Genomic DNA, 17,564 nt, shown 5'->3' on the forward strand with positions numbered 1-17,564 from the left:
TAAAATAGCTACAATGTAATTATAATTTATATTGTAGCTATATTAGGATTTAATTTACAGGTAAGTATTTAGCTTTAAATAGGAATAATTTATTTAATAAGAGTTAATTAATTTCGTTAGATTAAAATTATATTTAATTTAGGGGGGTGTTAGGGTTAGACTTAGCTTTAGGGGTTAATACATTTATTAGAATAGCGGTGATCTCCGGTCGGCAGATTAGGGGTTAATAAGTGTAGGCAGGTGGAGGCGACGTTGTGGGGGGCAGATTAGGGGTTAATAAATATAATATAGGGGTCAGCGGTGTTAGGGGCAGCAGATTAGGGGTACATAGCTATAATGTAGGTGGCGGCGCTTTGCGGTCGGCAGATTAGGGGTTAATTATTGTAGGTAGCTGGCGGCGACGTTGTGGGGGGCAGGTTAGGGGTTAATAAATATAATACAGGGGTCGGCGGTGTTAGGGGCAGCAGATTAGGGGTACATAAGTATAACGTAGGTGGCGGTCGGCAGATTAGGGGTTAAAAAAATGTAATCGAGTGGCGGCGATGTGGGGGGACCTCGGTTTAGGGGTACATAGGTAGTTTATGGGTGTTAGTGTACTTTAGAGTACAGTAGTTAAGAGCTTTATGAACCGGCGTTAGCCCAAAAAGCTCTTAACTACTGACTTTTTTCTGCGGCTGGAGTTTTGTCGTTAGATTTCTAACGCTCACTTCAGCCACGACTCTAAATACCGGAGTTAGAAAGATCCCATTGAAAAGATAGGATACGTAATTTACGTAAGGGGATCTGCGGTATGGAAAAGTCGCGGCTGAAAAGTGAGCGTTAGACCCTTTTTTGAGTGACTCCAAATACCGGCGGTAGCCTAAAACCAGCGTTAGGAGCCTCTAACGCTGGTTTTCACGGCTACCGCCAAACTCTAAATCTAGGCCTATGATTGCACACAAAAGTTATAAGGGCTCAAAGATATGAGGTCTCAGGTGTTAGAAAAAAAAGGCAGGCAAAGGGCTTTAAAGGGACACTGTACCCAAAAAATTTCTTTCGTGATTCAGATTGAGCATGAAATTTTAAGCAACTTTCTAATTTACTCCTATTATCAAATTTTCTTCATTCTCTTGGTATCTTTATTTGAAATGCAAGAATGTAAGTTTAGATGCCGGCCCATTTTTGGTGAACAACCTGGGTTGTTCTTGCTGATTGGTGGATAAAGTGCTGTCCAGAGTACTAAAACCAAAAAAAGCTTAGATGCCTTCTTTTTCAAATAATGATAGCAAGAGAACGAAGAAAAATTGATAATAGGAGTAAATTAGAAAGTTGCTTAAAATTGCATGCTCTTTCTGAATTTCAAAAGAAAAATTTTGGGTACAGTGTCCCTTTAACATTGAGATACATACATATATAAATGTCTATATGTGTGCACATATATATTTATGTATTTCTATGTGTATATACGAATTTATATGCACATATAAACCCATACATATATATGTACACATATAAAGACATATATATAAATGCATTAGAGCCCTTTGCAGTTAAGTAGATGAAAACATGAAAATTCATATTTATGCAATATTCATATTTAACTCCTTAACGACCAGCGTCGTACCATGTATGACGCTGGTCATTATGCCCTTAAGGACCCTGTACATTGCTGCAGTCCTGGGCTTCTCTCTGCCACGATCACGCTCAAAATAGCGAGATTGCGCTATTTCTGCCTGCCCTACGAGTGGGGCACTGCAGAAATAGATTTGCAGAGGTACTCTGGGGCCCTCTCTGCATTGGACAGCGGTGGTGCAGATTGTTGGTGGGTGGGAGCGTAAGGAGGGAGGCGGGGTGGGCGGCCCATTACTGGAGGGGCGGGAGGAGGGCGGGACCGCTACGCCACACTACACAGATAGGGAACATTAAAAAAAAGCAGAGATGTGAGGGGGAAGGAGGGAGAAAGGGCAATAAGGGGGATCCATTGTGGGAAAGGGATCTGGGAGGGGGAGGGTAATGAGGGGGGCAGCTACACTACAGAAAAAATGGTTAATGTTTTAAAAAAAAAATATATATATATGCATAAATTGAGGTAAACTGGGTACTGGCAGACAACTGCCAGTACCTAAGGTGGTGGCAAATAGGTAGAGAAGGGAGGGTTAGAGAGCTGATTGGGGGGGGGGGGGGTGAGGGAGGTTGGTGGGTAAAAGGGGATCCTACACTGCAAAAAATATTTTATAAAAAAAAAGCAGCCTTTTATTTTAGTACTGGCACAAAAGCAAATGTGGTAACTTGACATTAAATAATATTTCACATTCCAATGTTCTTCACATAGAAGAATATGTTCTATTTATTCATAAATACAAATTTCTACACACACACATATATATATATATATATTTTTTTTTTTGGGGTAAAATATATATATTATTATTATTATTCTTTATTTGTAAAGCGCTGACAGATTCTGTAGCGCTGTCCATGGGTAAAAGCATAACAGTACAATGGATAAACAATACGATAAAAGACAAAATTTTACAGACAAATACAGGGGGAATTGAGGGCCCTATTCCCGTGGGAACTTACAATCTAGATGGGTAGGAGGATGGGAAACAGGAGGTGGGGACTGCAGAGGTTAGAATGATATTAGTGAGGAGATAGGGGGCAACTGTTAGTTAAGTGAAGTTAGTTTGTTAATAAGTCGGGTGATAAGCTTCCCTGAACAGAAAGGTCTTTAGGGAACTTTAAAGGAGGAGAGGTTAGGGGCAAGTCTGACAGCTCGAGGAAGTGCCTTCCAGAGGGTTGGTGCCACACGAGAGAAGTCCTGTAGTCTAGCATGAGAGGAGGTGATGTAGAGGACGCAAGAAGCAGGTCGTTGTTGGATCTTAGGGGATGGGTAGGAGTATATTTGTTGATGAGTGAGGACAGGTAGGGTGGGGCAGCATTGGTGAGGGCTTTGTAGGTCAGGGTGAGAATTTTAAATTTAACTCTGTTGTGAATGGGGAGCCAGTGAAGGGACTCACAGAGAGGCGCAGCAGAAACAGAGCGTCGAGAGAGGTGGATTAGCCTGGCAGATGCATTTAGGATGGATTGGAGGGGAGAGAGGCGGGAGAGAGGGAGGCCAGTTAGTAAGTTATTACAGTAGTCAAGTCGGGAAATTACCAGGGAGTGGATTAGCTGTTTAGTAGTTTCAGCACTCAGAAATGGACGGATTTTGGAGATATTGCGTAAGTGGTTGCGGCAGGATGAAGAGAGCAGTTGGATGTGGGGAACAAAGGACAGATTTGAGTCAAGCATGACTCCGAGGCAGCGGACTTGGGGTGATGGGGAGATAGTGGTGCCGCCAACAGTGATGGAAAAATTAGAAACTGCAGTAGAGTTAGAGCGGGGGATTAGAAGTAGTTCAGTCTTGGACATATTTATTTTTAGGTGGTGAGAGGCCATCCAGGAGGAAATGCCAGATAAGCAGTCGCTGATGTGAGAGTTGACATATATAGTTGACATATATATATATATATATATATATAAATAAAAATGTGTGTATATACCTGTTCACACATATAAACATATATATTTATATATATGTACATACACATAGATATTTAAACATGTATATCTATGTATGTCTATGTTAAAGCCCATTGTAGCCTTTTTCTTAACATCTGAGACCTCGTATCTTTGAGCCCTTATAATTTTTTTTACGCAATATTTTTTGTAATCATTTTTATTATTGTTATTATGAGTGTATCTGTACTTTTAAATGTATTTTTTATGTGTTTTGTGCAACTTTTTGTCTTGTGTATCAGTTAACCAGAGCAGTGGCGTCACTAGGGGGGTGCGGGCCGCACCCGGGTGACACCCTCCAGGGGGTGACACCAAAAATTTTATTGAAATTCAAAGAAATACAATGTTGAGATGCATAGATTATTTTATTAGAGGCTGGCATTTGTGAACATTAGTGGGACTGGGGAAGTTGTAGACACACAATTTTTTTGCCCCTTGAGCCAGTGCTGCAATTTCAACAAATAGTTTTCCCGGCTGCTTTTGCTTGTTTGTACTTTGCTCCTCCCCTGCCCAATTTCACTATGAATGTTGTGGGTGTGCCGTGGGGCTTGCAAAGTTGCGCTGCTAGCCTAAACCTGCCTGCCTATCTGTGCTCACTGCTCAGTGACATGCGGCCCAGGGCTGTGCACTGACAGACTTAGAACAGAGTCAGAGAGCAGAATTTTCATAGTTTGCGCGCCTAAACCTTTTCTTCAGTGATTTATTTTAGAGTGCTCTGTTTGTCTTTCATTTGATGTTCTGCTGAGCCAGGGAGCAGCTCTAGGTATGAGCTTCCTAATTAATGCAGTGCAGTTTACATATTTTGTATGTGTGTGTCTGAGTTTTTGTGTGTCTCAGTGTTTTTGTGTGTGTGTTTTTGTGTGTGTGTCTGAGTGTGTTTCCGAGTGTTTGTGTATGAATCTGAGTATGTTTTTAAGTGTGTCTGAGTGTTTGTATGTGTGTTTGCCTGTGTTTTTGTGTGTGTCTGCTTTCTGGGGGGGTGACACCATGACTTACCGCACCGGGTGACACCAACCCTAGTGACGCCACTGAACCAGAGCTCTGATGTCTCGCTATCCTGATGCGCATTAATTTCAGTTGCGCTAAAGCGAACGCTTTTACTTTCAACTTCTAACATGCACGCTACTTACGATGCCCAAAGACGCATAAACCAGGAGACGATAAACCAGGAGTTTCTGTTATGCCTCTAAGGAGCCATGTGAGAAAAGTTCTAATGTGTTATTCCTGCACTACTGCAGCAAGGCACTACTGGGAACTAGCTGAATGCATATGGTGAACCAATAACAAGAGGCAAATGTGTTTAACAACCAATTACCAGCTCTCTCCCAGTAGTGCATTGTTGCACTTAAGCCTACCTATATATGCTTTTCAACAAAGGATACCAAGAGATCAAAGCATGTTTGATAATAGAAGTATACTGAAAAGTCTCTTTCAATAACATGTTCTATCTAAGCCATTAAAGTTTTATAAATGTATTTTCAACTGTCACCTATATCAGTGGATCAAGGTCAATAATATCCACTGTTTTATCCCCAAGAAAAGGCTCTAATTTTGAGGTAATTGGATTTTGCTCAGTAAGTGATATCCTAGTGTAGTAGTCAATAATTAGAACAAAATAAATGACATACAAGCTTGTCCAAAAGAGTCCCAATGTCCATAAACACTGGCTCCTTATCTTCAATAGGAATAATAAACTCTAAGTTGACAAAAAAGAGTTTAAATGGGACGTGTCTTCAGGCAGCACCTTGAGTGGTAGCAAAATCAATTGCTGCGTGTGGAATACTGATAATCTGCCACCTATCAGTAGCATATGAAGCCATCTATAATATTTATCCTGCTGATTGGACTCTACAGAACTTGCTGAACCTACTACTATTAGATTGTGCCGAGTCCTGCACCAGATAATCGATCTGAAGCGTTGAGGCCTGGGGCAACCCTTGTTAAGGCCTTCAACATCCCCCCACCTACCGCAAGTAATAGACAGGGTATATGCAGTTTATATGCTGCTAAAACATTATACTTATCACCTGCTGCGCATCTCAACACAGTACTACCTTGTTCATTCAACCAGATTCTCCTACTTAAGAGTATCCAAGTTTACCATGGAACCAGCCGCTTTCCTTTTAGCGGAGCTCAGCAAACTCCTGGACTTCTACCAAGCTGCATTTATGAAGACCATAAGAGCAGTATCTAATCCGTCTATAATTGTTAACCCTGTTGTTGACTCTCACAAATATCCCCCCCCATATCAGATGGGGGTGACAATATCCCAGCGGCTGTCACTTTCCCACCTAAGCAATCCGCGAGAAACAGAGCCTAATGGCCACGGACTGACCTTTGAGGCCGGCCCCATATAAGGTAGTCAAAGAGCGACCTTTATCCCTGACCTGCAAGATCTACATGGAGGGTTTACAAACAACCTATATAGAGTGCCATACAGTTCTTCAGACTGCCTCTTAATAATATTTGTGTAATAAGGTATACAAAGCCCCTTGTAGTGCTCACTGCTCTTAGGGGAAACATATCTTTATATATAATCCTAACAGGACTAGTGATCTTTGGAAAAGTTATGATGTCTCCCCATTATAATGCTGGAACCATTGCCTTCTAATTGCAATGCACACTAATTAAAAGAGTAGACTTCTGTTCTGTAGCATTACACTGCAGGCACAGAGCCAGTATCCTATGTGTATTGATTAGCACTTCAATTTCTATTTCCATTGTCACAAAAAGGTTTATCGGTTTCATAATGTTATTTGCTCATCTCAATAGCTGGTCTAAAATCTCTTGTTTGTTATAAGACACAGCAAAACTGAGGGTACTTTATATGGCTCTCATGGTTAACTAAATATGTGACTCCAGCTAACCATGTAAACTAAAGCCTAGCTCTAACTTAAAAGTAATAAACCAGACCTAGAGTTTGAGATACTCAGACATGGCTCTAAACTCCCAGAGGGCTTCCCTATTGTACTGATTACACACCATATACTCTAATGTTTGTATACAACCGTTATCTATAACAACGTTTATATAGTATGTTATATACTGCCCCACTCTTAGCATCTCATGTAATTCCCATTATAGTTTCCATGTCAAAAGGTGGTTCTGTTGTCAGCGGCCGAAGCAGCAGGGCTCACTACACCTATATAACTTTTGCAGACTGGAGCATAAACCTGATATTATTATCCTACCCTTCTTAGTATATTTATACATATATATGCATTGTGTGTGTGTGGTGTTATTGTTAGTATCCTCCTGTAGGCGCCATCTACTCCTAAGTGAAAATGAGTACTACAACAGTTAATTTGCCACTTGTTATCACTAACGACCTCTGGTTCGAACGTCTGGTAAATAAACCCTAAACATTTTATACAATCCTAATTATTAGTCTAAGTAAACCACCTTTCACCTTTTTAGAGATCTACTGAACATGCTTATTACCCCATGATCCCTGTATTTCAAGATGCAGCTTATATTTACTTGTTATATGTTAACCATTTCAATTATATATTAATATACAATTAAATGGTTCCAAAAGAGACCCTCATTTAATTTTATTGTTTCACCTCCAGTTCCCCATTTAGATCATTACGATGGCAGGGGCCCAAGAGAGACCCTTATCTTTGTTTAGGGGAAATCATTTTAGCATATATTTTACTACATGCTGGGGGGACATTTAAACCATTATAATTCAAGAAGTAAAAAAAGAGGTTTTCATTTTATATGGGTATTTTTGTTGTATTATTGAGAACATCTAAGTACTGGTTTACCCTCTGATGTCTAACTGTGAACAATGTATGCAAATTATTGTATTTATATTGTTGTATTCCCTGGTGGAAAATCATATACTTTGAATGTTATGATGTCTTTAAACTTCAATAAAAATTTTGAAAGAAAAAAAAAAGAGTTTAAATAATATGATGAAGCTTATAAAATACTAACCTTGTTCAGGAACACTGCCATCTTACAGTGTCTCCCAAAACCGTCAAACTAGTATATTCTTGTATATCAGGTGCTGGACCCAGGGGTACATCAAATATTCGGAGTCTCCTTCAGAAGCTATCCACACCCACCTTAAAGGGACATTAAACACTTTGAGATGGTAATATAAAATGATAAATTGTATATAATAAAACAACTCTGCAATATACTTTCATTATTTATTTTGTCCTCTTTGCCTGTAATTCCATTCTGAAATTGTGAGCTTTTCAGTTCCTGTTAGAAATGGAAGTGCAGAACACTGTTAAATCCAGCACAACCATTGGCTGCACACTCTAGTGACCAATTTATAACTGACCCTAATTGGCCACAGCAGAGAAGGTAACACAAGTTACAACATGGCAACTCACAGTGTTTTATAGACACTAAAACTTTACACTTATTTTGTCACTTTTTAAACAACTAATGAAACTTTAAAAAAACATAATTTATGCTTACCTGATAAATTCCTTTCTTCTGTTGTGTGATCAGTCCACGGGTCATCATTACTTCTGGGATATAACTCCTCCCCAACAGGAAATGCAAGAGGATTCACCCAGCAGAGCTGCATATAGCTCCTCCCCTCTACGTCAGTCCCAGTCATTCGACCAAGAAACAACGAGAAAGGAGTAACCAAGGGTGAAGTGGTGACTGGAGTATAATTTAAAAGATATTTACCTGCCTTAAAACAGGGCGGGCCGTGGACTGATCACACAACAGAAGAAAGGAATTTATCAGGTAAGCATAAATTATGTTTTCTTCTGTTATGTGTGATCAGTCCACGGGTCATCATTACTTCTGGGATACCAATACCAAAGCAAAAGTACACGGATGACGGGAGGGATAGGCAGGCTCATTATACAGAAGGAACCACTGCCTGAAGAACCTTTCTCCCAAAAATAGCCTCCGAAGAAGCAAAAGTGTCAAATTTGTAAAATTTGGAAAAAGTATGAAGCGAAGACCAAGTTGCAGCCTTGCAAATCTGTTCAACAGAGGCCTCATTCTTAAAGGCCCAAGTGGAAGCCACAGCTCTAGTGGAGTGAGCTGTAATTCTTTCAGGAGGCTGCTGTCCAGCAGTCTCATAGGCTAAACGTATTATGCTACGAAGCCAAAAAGAGAGAGAGGTAGCAGAAGCTTTTTGACCTCTCCTCTGTCCAGAGTAAACGACAAACAAGGAAGAAGTTTGGCGAAAATCTTTAGTTGCCTGCAAGTAGAACTTGAGGGCACGAACTACATCCAGATTGTGTAAAAGACGTTCCTTCTTTGAAGAAGGATTTGGACACAAGGATGGGACAACAATCTCTTGATTGATGTTCCTGTTAGTGACTACCTTAGGTAAGAACCCAGGTTTAGTACGCAGAACTACCTTGTCTGAGTGAAAAATCAGATAAGGGGAATCACAATGTAAGGCTGATAACTCAGAGACTCTTCGAGCCGAGGAAATAGCCATTAAAAACAGAACTTTCCAAGATAACATTTTTATATCAATGGAATGAAGGGGTTCAAACGGAACACCCTGTAAAACGTTAAGAACTAAGTTTAAACTCCATGGTGGAGCAACAGCTTTAAACACAGGCTTGATCCTAGCTAAAGCCTGACAAAAGGACTGGACGTCTGGATTTTCTGACAGACGTCTGTGTAACAAGATGGACAGAGCTGAAATCTGTCCCTTTAATGAACTAGCTGATAAACCCTTTTCTAAACCTTCTTGTAGAAAAGACAATATCCTAGCGATCCTAACCTTACTCCAGGAGTAACCCTTGGATTCGCACCAGTATAGGTATTTCCGCCATATTTTATGGTAAATCCTTCTGGTAACAGGCTTCCTAGCCTGAATCAGGGTATCAATAACCGACTCAGAAAAACCACGTTTTGATAAAATCAAGCGTTCAATTTCCAAGCAGTCAGCTTCAGAGAAGTTAGATTTTGATGTTTGAATGGACCCTGTATCAGAAGGTCCTGTCTCAGAGGTAGAGACCAAGGCGGACAGGATGACATGTCCACTAGATCTGCATACCAAGTCCTGCGTGGCCAAGCAGGTGCTATTAGAATTACTGATGCTCTCTCCTGTTTGATTTTGGCAATCAATCGAGGAAGCAGCGGGAAGAGTGGAAACACATAAGCCATCCTGAAGTTCCAAGGTGCTGTCAAAGCATCTATCAGAACTGCTCCCGGATCCCTGGATCTGGACCCGTAGCGAGGAAGTTTGGCGTTCTGGCGAGACGCCATGAGATCTATCTCTGGTTTGCCCCAACGTCGAAGTATTTGGGCAAAGACCTCCGGATGAAGTTCCCACTCCCCCGGATGAAGAGTCTGGCGACTCAAGAAATCCGCCTCCCAGTTCTCCACTCCCGGGATGTGGATTGCTGACAGGTGGCAAGAGTGAGACTCTGCCCAGCGAATTATCTTTGATACTTCCATCATTGCTAGGGAGCTTCTTGTCCCTCCCTGATGGTTGATGTAAGCTACAGTCGTGATGTTGTCCGACTGAAACCTGATGAACCCCCGAGTTATTAACTGGGGCCAAGCCAGAAGGGCATTGAGAACTGCTCTCAATTCCAGAATGTTTATTGGAAGGAGACTCTCCTCCTGATTCCATAGTCCCTGAGCCTTCAGAGAATTCCAGACAGCGCCCCAACCTAGTAGGCTGGCGTCTGTTGTTACAATTGTCCAGTCTGGCCTGCTGAATGGCATTCCCCTGGACAGGTGTGGCCGATGAAGCCACCATAGAAGAGAATTTCTGGTCTCTTGATTCAGATTCAGAGTAGGGGACAAATCTGAGTAATCCCCATTCCACTGACTTAGCATGCATAGTTGCAGCGGTCTGAGGTGTAGGCGTGCAAAAGGTACTATGTCCATTGCCGCTACCATTAAGCCGATCACCTCCATGCATTGAGCTACTGACGGGTGTTGAATGGAATGAAGGACGCGGCATGCATTTTGAAGTTTTGTTAACCTGTCTTCTGTCAGGTAAATCTTCATTTCTACAGAATCTATAAGAGTCCCCAAGAATGGAACTCTTGTGAGAGGAAAGAGAGAACTCTTCTTTTCGTTCACTTTCCATCCATGCGACCTTAGAAATGCCAGAACTAACTCTGTATGAGACTTGGCAGTTTGAAAGCTTGAAGCTTGTATTAGAATGTCGTCTAGGTACGGAGCTACCGAAATCCCTCGCGGTCTTAGTACCGCTAGAAGGGCACCCAGAACCTTTGTGAAGATTCTTGGAGCCGTAGCCAATCCGAATGGAAGAGCTACAAACTGGTAGTGCCTGTCTAAGAAGGCAAACCTTAGATACCGGTGATGATCTTTGTGGATCGGTATGTGAAGGTAAGCATCCTTTAAATCCACTGTGGTCATGTACTGACCCTCTTGGATCATGGGTAAAATTGTCCGAATAGTTTCCATTTTGAACGATGGAACTCTTAGGAATTTGTTTAGAGTCTTTAAATCTAAGATTGGCCTGAAAGTTCCCTCTTTTTTGGGAACCACAAACAGGTTTGAGTAGAACCCTTGTCCTTGTTCCGACCACGGAACCGGATGGATCACTCCCATTGTTAACAGATCTTGTACGCAGCGTAGAAACGCTTCTTTCTTTATCTGGTTTGTTGACAACCTTGACAGATGAAATCTCCCTCTTGGGGGAGATAATTTGAAGTCTAGAAGGTATCCCTGAGATATGATCTCTAGTGCCCAGGGATCCTGAACATCTCTTGCCCAGGCCTGGGCGAAGAGAGAGAGTCTGCCCCCTACTAGATCCGGTCCCGGATCGGGGGCTCTCGGTTCATGCTGTCTTTGGGGCAGCAGCAGGTTTCCTGGCCTGCTTGCTTTTGTTCCAGGACTGGTTAGGCTTCCAGCCTTGCCTGTAACGAGCAACAGCTCCTTCCTGTTTTGGTGCAGTGGAGGTTGATGCTGCTCCTGTTTTGAAATTCCGAAAGGGACGAAAATTAGACTGTCTAGCCTTAGCTTTGGCCTTGTCTTGAGGTAGGGCGTGGCCCTTACCTCCCGTAATGTCAGCGATAATTTCTTTCAAACCGGGCCCGAATAAGGACTGCCCCTTGAAAGGTATATTAAGTAATTTGGACTTAGAAGTAACATCAGCTGACCAGGATTTTAGCCACAGTGCCCTGCGTGCCTGTATGGCGAATCCTGAGTTCTTAGCCGTAAGTTTGGTTAAATGTACTACGGCCTCCGAAATGAAAGAATTAGCTAGTTTAAGGACTCTAAGCCTGTCCGTAATGTCGTCTAGCGTAGAGGAACTAAGGTTCTCTTCAAGCGACTCAATCCAAAATGCTGCCGCAGCCGTAATCGGCGCGATACATGCAAGGGGTTGTAATATAAAACCTTGTTGAACAAACATTTTCTTAAGGTAACCCTCTAATTTTTTATCCATTGGATCTGAGAAAGCACAGCTATCCTCCACCGGGATAGTGGTACGCTTAGCTAAAGTAGAAACTGCTCCCTCCACCTTGGGGACCGTTTGCCATAAGTCCCGAGTGGTGGCGTCTATTGGAAACATCTTTCTAAATATTGGAGGGGGTGAGAACGGCACACCGGGTCTATCCCACTCCTTAGTAACAATTTCAGTTAGTCTCTTAGGTATAGGAAAAACGTCAGTACTCGCCGGTACCGCAAAGTATTTATCCAACCTACACAGTTTCTCTGGTATTGCAACAGTGTTACAATCGTTGAGAGCTGCTAAGACCTCCCCTAGTAGTACACGGAGGTTCTCCAATTTAAATTTAAAATTTGAAATATCTGAGTCCAATCTGTTTGGATCAGAACCGTCACCCACAGAATGAAGCTCTCCGTCCTCATGCTCTGCGAGCTGTGACGCAGTATCAGACATGGCCCTAGCATTGTCAGCGCACTCTGTTCTCACCCCAGAGTGATCACGCTTGCCTCTTAGTTCAGGTAATTTAGACAAAACTTCAGTCATAACAGTAGCCATATCTTGTAATGTTATCTGTAATGGCCGCCCAGATGTACTAGGCGCCAAAATATCACGCACCTCCCGGGCGGGAGATGCAGGTACTGTCGCGTGAGGCGAGTTAGTCGGCATAACTCTCCCCTCGCTGTTTGGTGAAATTTGTTCACATTGTACAGATTGACTTTTATTTAAAGTAGCATCAATACAGTTAGTACATAAATTTCTATTGGGCTCCACCTTGGCATTGGAACAAATGACACAGATATCTTCCTCTGAGTCAGACATGTTTAACACACTAGCAAAAAACTTACAACTTGGTTATAATCTTTTTTAGCAAAAAACGTACTGTGCCTCAAAGAGGTACTAACGATTAAATGACAGTTGAAATAATGAACTGAAAAACAGTTATTGCATCAAATTTTAAAACAACACAACTTTTAGCAAAGGTTTGTTCCCATTAGTAAAAAACAACACTAATTAAATTTGTACATAAGAAAAACAAAACAACGTTTTTTATACACAGTCACTATAAGAATTCTCACAGCTCTGCTGAGAGAATTTACCTCCCTTCAAAGAAGTTTGAAGACCCCTGAGATCTGTCAGAGATGAACCGGATCATGCAGGACATATAAAAGTAGCTGACTGGAATTTTTTGATGCGTAGCAAAGAGCACCAAAAACGGCCCCTCCCTCTCCCACACAGCAGTGAAGAGAAACGAAACTGTCACAATTAAAGCAAAAAACTGCCAAGTGGAAAATAATGCCCAAACATTTATTCACACAGTACCTCAGCAATGTAAACGATTCTACATTCCAGCAAAAACGTTTAACATGAGAATAGTTATTAAAAGGATTAGTGACCTTAACACAGTAGTTCCGGTGAAATACCATCCCCAGAATACTGAAGTGTATACATACATGTCATTTTAACGGTATGGCAGGCTTTTCTCATCAATTCCATTCAGAAAATAAAAACTGCCACATACCTCAATGCAGATTCATCTGCCCGCTGTCCCCTGATCTGAAGCCTTTACCTCCCTCAGATGGTCGAGAACAGCAATATGATCTTAACGACTCCGGTTAAAATCATAGTAAAAAATCTCTGTCAGATTCTTCCTCAAACTCTGCCAGAGAAGTAATAACACGCTCCGGTGCTATTTTAAAATAACAAACTTTTGATTGAAGTCATAAAAACTAAGTATAATCACCATAGTCCTCTCACACATCCTATCTAGTCGTTGGGTGCAAGAGAATGACTGGGACTGACGTAGAGGGGAGGAGCTATATGCAGCTCTGCTGGGTGAATCCTCTTGCATTTCCTGTTGGGGAGGAGTTATATCCCAGAAGTAATGATGACCCGTGGACTGATCACACATAACAGAAGAAATACATCTACTTGTTAGTCATGGACTAATCTTTTCTTTGAATGCATCATTCTATCTAGCATGTATTTAGTGTTTAATGTCCCTTTAAGGGGTATATGTCACAATGGCACTAGAGGAAAATCCACAATAGTATAGTATGCCAGTAAACGGATAGCCCCAAAAAGCAAGTACTCACAAGATGTGTAGATGATATACGGCCAGTTTATTGTAGATTAAATAAAACTGCTCCTTTGTGTAGAAATACTTGCATTTATTTGCCCATGCATTTCAACGGCCTTTCTCAAGATTTTGAAGGTTCACAATAGTATCTCAGTAATCCTTAAATGGTCCTAGTGGAATCTGCTCCTCAGGTTGTCAGGTATCCAGTATTCATCTAGACAGTTCAGTATTTTAGCAGGCTTGCCAGTCCCTGAGTGTTAGCTAAATGTAAAAAGTCCGTCTATGCCTCCATGCATTACGAATATGGAGCAGCAAAAAGTGAGGTGCAGTCAATGGGGTCAAATTATTACTGTTTCCATGAGTTACTGGCAACCAAAGAGGTAAAGTTATTGAGATGTATGTTACAGGCTATCAAGGGGTAAAATCACTGCTCTACTAAGGTAGAAGTTTTTGGTGGTGGGGAATGGTCATTGTGTGACCCCACCTATCGTGTCCAATCACCTTCAGGTTGTCAAGTATTTTTGTGGAGTACAGGTGGCAACACGATCTGTTCCTCAAGAGCAATTCTGCTGTTTGATACTTCAGGTCTCAGAAATTATTCATGACCTACTGAAGAGAAAAAAAAAAGAAAAAAGTACAACTCCAATTCAAGCATGATCTTTAATACAAGTAACGTAGTAGATGAGGTTGAAAAAAGACAGAAGTTAATCAAGTTCAACAGTTACAAATCGTAATTTATTTACAATAAAAGTTCCCATTTAACACAAGCAATCATATCCCTGAATTCTGTTTCTAGCCAGAAATGTATCTAAACCATTTTTAAATGTATCTAAGGTATTGGCATTTACTACCGCCTTAGGTAAAATGTAAGCACCCATATTTCATTTACATAAATTAAAAGTTGACACTAAATTAACTACCAGACTCTTGTGAAGACGCTGCTTCTGTGAAAGTTTCATCTAGGACCTTCATCCACTATGTATACTGTCCATCTCACTGACTCATCAGACCAGACAAAAGAGATTGTATATCTAACATTGCAGTAAAAGCTGCTCTACGGATCTAAACTTCTTCAAGAGCGTATCACCATGTACATAACCCTGTGTTAAATAGTAATTTAAAGCATGGAGTTCCACTCACTGTGTGCTCAATCACATAATACATGAGGGAACATATACATTATTTGGATTCCATGGACCAAAATAATTAGTTAATGAATGACAAAAGCCTCTAAGCCTATAGTCAGCACTTAATATATATTCTCACAACACTGTTATCCAGTTAAAACAACCTTTACACTACACTATCCCGTAAACTGAAAACTTCTGTGTGTACAAAAATGCAGCCCCATCAAAATCCACATTCAGTCCATTGGGTTGTAAACAATTCAGTTTATAAATCCAATAGGACTCCTTTTGTCTAAGGCTTCTAAGTCTATCTTCTCCCCAACACTATCTGTCAATCAATATGATCTCTTGCCCCTTGGGGTTACCGCCACAAACCTCTTTAACATGTGAGAACACCATATGTTTCTAAAACATGTGTTCAAAATTGGTAACATAGTCATGAAATCTTATTTTGATCTCTCTTTTAGTTCATCCCACATACTGTAGATAACACTACAACTGCACATAAGCTGAAAAACTACAAAGGTGCAAACCTATACTGCACCAGTCCAGTCAACGTTTATTTGCTATATCTCATTATCTGGGATGCTCAGCCAAATGTATCCTCCTACTATCGAACAGGAGGTAGCATAAGATATCTATTGGTATGTCCCACCAAAGAACATTAAAGAGGGAACCAGAAGCCTTTTTTTTTTCTTCAGGAGATATCTCATTTTGAAGTCTACGACAAAGATGGGCTTTCCAGTTCTTTGAAGAAATAAATCTGAAGAAAAAAAAATCAGTATTTAAAATAAATACATTTAAAAAAAATAGTAACCTAGAATTTGTGTGTATTAAATGTTGGTAACATTTCCTCAAAAGAAAAAAAGTAATAGAAACATAGTGCCACTTTGTTTCACTTTTAAGTTCCTTTACAGGTGGTAACAGGTACTCACATTAAAGGGATAGTCTAGTCAAAATTAAACTTTCAGGATTCCGATAGAGCATGCATTTTTAAGCAACTTTCTAATTTACTCCTATTATTATTTTTTCTTCGTTCTCTTGGTATCTTTATTTAAAGATAAATAATGTGAGCTTAGGAGCCAGTCCATTTTTGGTTCAGCACCTGGGTAGTGCCTGCTGATTGGTGTCTAAATGTAGCTACCAATCAGCAAGCACTACCCAGGTGCTGAACCAAAAATGGGCCGGCAACTAAGCTTATATTCTTGCTTTTTAAAATAAAGATACCAAGAGAATGAAGAAAAAATAATAATAATAGGAGTAAATTAGAAGGTTGCTTAAAAATGCATGCTCTTCTATCTGAATCATGAAAATTTCATTTTGACTAGACTATCCCTTTAATCAGCCGAAATCACTAAAAAGTAAAAAGCGAAAGTCAAAATTAAACTTGCATGATTCAAATTAAGCATGTTATTTTAAGACACTTTTAAATTCACTTCTATTTTCTTGGTATCTCTTGTTGATAAAGAATACACACATATCATACACCAGTGGGAGCTAGTAAGACAAATAAGTAAGCAAAGCCAGTATTTGGCGCTTACGGTCCTGGAACGTCGTTGGTGATGTTAAGAGTGAAGCCTGTTACTCCTTTGAGCTGGAAGTCTGAGACTTATGTTTTATGACTACCTGCAGATTTAACCTCCCAATCCTTACACTGTAAAGGCGTTCTCCAGACAACACTACCACACTAGGTTAATAGTTACGGCTGAGGTGGATTCTAAATGTTGGACTACATGCTTGGATTGTGGAACAATTGCAGCAGTCTTCACTTTGGAATTTGATTTCCACTATTGCCTTATATGTTTTTATTGTTTGTAAGTAGCCATTTGTCTTAGCGCACTTACCGTTCATTAAATTGTACTTCACTTGAGTCAGGCTGCGCCTGTCCTGTTCTTTGTTCTTTCAGTACAAGTGGGAGCTAGCTGTTGATTGTTGTCTGCACACATTTGTCTCTTGTGATTGTAATGCTAATGCTCGTGGGATATTTCCCTATCAGACCAAACTTGGCCAGTAGTCTTCTTATCCCAGTGTCAAGTGGAAGGATAAGGAAATATCCCAGAACAAAGTGAGTGTAAGAAACGAGGTAAGCAGTACTCACGGTAGACAGGGTAGTCCTTCACGGCAATAAGGTTAAAGGGACAGTCAACCCAAAAGCCGTTTTAAGTTATACATATAAACTTTCCATCAATCATCATTTACCAATGTAGCCCAGTTTTCTAATATATTGTGTTTGCCAGAAAAATAACTTACTGTTCGTGCCGCAGCCGTTTCAAAATGTCCGTTAAGCCTCTCCCCTTTTTCGTCATTAGTGACATCAGCATGTTCTTGTGATCTGTGTAATTCTTCTAGCCTCCTCGTAACCGGCTTTTGCGCATGCGCAATGCGCCTATTATACTGAAGCCGGTTACGAGGAGGATAGTTTGGAATCCAAAGAAAATGATCCTTCCTT

The sequence above is a fragment of the Bombina bombina genome, chromosome 3 (genome assembly GCF_027579735.1).
Source record: "Bombina bombina isolate aBomBom1 chromosome 3, aBomBom1.pri, whole genome shotgun sequence".
Classification (NCBI taxonomy): Eukaryota; Metazoa; Chordata; class Amphibia; order Anura; family Bombinatoridae; genus Bombina; species Bombina bombina.